We start from the raw sequence: 2,078 nt of genomic DNA on the forward strand, positions 1-2,078 counted from the left end.
ATTTAAACAAAAGTCTTACTAATTTAAACAAAATTTGTGTTGGGTACCATTTGTACAACACAATTAATTTAAACATTTTCATTTTGGCTGCACATGAAAAAAGCGGCAGTAGAAAATAAAATGACTGAGGATTTTCAAATAGCAGAATAAGCAATTTTGCCTTGAAGGAGAACAATATTAAATACCAGTTTTCAAAAAAAAATCCACATTTAAAAATATGTAGTTCAAGTCACAATATTTTTCTCAGTAGAGGCCCCTGAGATGCATAATTAACTGCCTTAGATGGCCCATTTGAAAGGACAATGTCCCTTCAGAGTATAACATTACTGATTTGGGCACAGAAAAGAAGTCTTGAGAATGAGAACATGATTAAAAAAGAGGGAAGAGGAATAAAAGAAAGAAATAAAAAGCAGGAGTAAAGTACATGAGATCAAAATTGCAATCACTAAAAACTGCATTCTCAGCCACTGCAGAATACTGTCTTCTATCCACAGCAGGCGCCTGCCCCAGAGCTGCTATTGCAGCATGGATCCGATTTGCTTGGAGATAGCCTCGTCATTCAAATGTTTTGTTGTTTACCTGAGAGCATTTAGAAGACTTTCTACACTATTGGGGTATTGGTCCTTAAGAACTTTGATACAACCTTTCATATCAATTTTTGAAGTTTTGGCAAATGCTCCCACTAAATTGTATGTGTCATAGAGTATTATGACACCCAACATTACCCTCAAGCAGAATGACACCGTCTCTTCGTTTGTAAATCTGCTTCTGTATTCTGGTGTTTCGAGCGTGACTCTGCATACACTAGCCGTGGTGCTTAGACAATCTGTGGTATTTTCTTTGGTAAATTTTTATTTTCTGATACAAATTTTGTTGTGGCATCATTTAAGGTTTTCAGCATTGAGACTGCCCCAGCATAAAACAAAGACAGTCGATTTGCCAATTTATTATTTACTTCATTTTCTCCTTTTGCTGCAACATTATTAATCCTCATAAGACTCAATGTTCTTCTATAATACAGAAATCATTCTGTATGGAGGGATTTGTCATCTTGAGTTTGTCCAACTGGAGTGTGAAGAGTCTCCGCAAACTGTTTAGCAAGAGCCTGCTCTCGCTCTAGATGCTGGGTGGAAGAGTATGGGGTACTTGTCAAGGCTCCCAGAAGATCTCTTAGTGCTTCTTCTAACCTCTAAGAAAATTCGTAAAATTTCTTTAAAAAATTTTTTTAATGTTTATTTTTGACAGAGAGAGACACAGAGCATGAGCGCGGGAGGGGCAAGAGAGAGCAGGAGACACAGAATCTGAAACAGGCTCCAGGCTCTGAACTGTCAGCACAGAGCCTGATGCGGGGCTCGAACTCACAAACCACGAGATCATGACCTGAGCCGAAGTTGGATGCTCAACCGACTGAGCCACCCAGGGGCCCCCAAATTTCTTTAATTTGCGTACTAGTGGAACAACTGCACCTCAAGCCTTCTCATCTGCTGGATGCTGGGTTGCATCTCGTATTTCATGGCCACCTCCTCTATGTTATTGCAAATCTTCCAAGATACCTTCTGCATCTTTTAATACTACATTCACCTGATTACAAATTTCCTTCTCAAACTCTTTAGGCTGGGCATTTTAAAACTCAAGGAAAAAATTTGACCCCTGCTCAACATCTGTGCATGTCAAAACTTTAAGATTCCTCATGTTAAGGTACCTCTTCTACTGAAAGAAATCTTCAGCCAGTGCTGGTGATTCTGTTTTTGTCATTCTATCAACTTGGTAACCTTGAATGAATTATTCAAACTCCAGGCCTCAGTTTCTTGCCAAGCCACCAGCACTCGCATAAAAGGAGGACACTTGCCCACACCACCTCCTGCTGTGTCCCATCCCCCTCAAATAACATATTTAAAGATAAATCTAACAAAATATGTGCAAGATATATACAAAGAAACTACAAACTCTGATAGAAGAACTCAAAGAACTAAATAAATGGAGAGATATTCCATGTTCATGGATAAGAAGATATTGCCAAGGTGTCAGTTCTTCCCAACTTGAACCATAGAGTCAATACAATCCTGATAAAAACCCCA

At 38.8% G+C, this 2,078-nt stretch overlaps 1 pseudogene; it reads right to left on the reverse strand.

Moving 5' to 3' along the window:
* Positions 1-399: 399 nt before the first annotated feature.
* Positions 400-1,692, reverse strand: LOC106985843 (CYFIP-related Rac1 interactor B-like; annotated as a pseudogene).
* Between the last annotated feature and the right edge of the window lie 386 nt (positions 1,693-2,078).

The sequence above is a fragment of the Acinonyx jubatus genome, chromosome E2, assembly GCF_027475565.1.
Source record: "Acinonyx jubatus isolate Ajub_Pintada_27869175 chromosome E2, VMU_Ajub_asm_v1.0, whole genome shotgun sequence".
NCBI lineage: Eukaryota > Metazoa > Chordata > Mammalia > Carnivora > Felidae > Acinonyx > Acinonyx jubatus.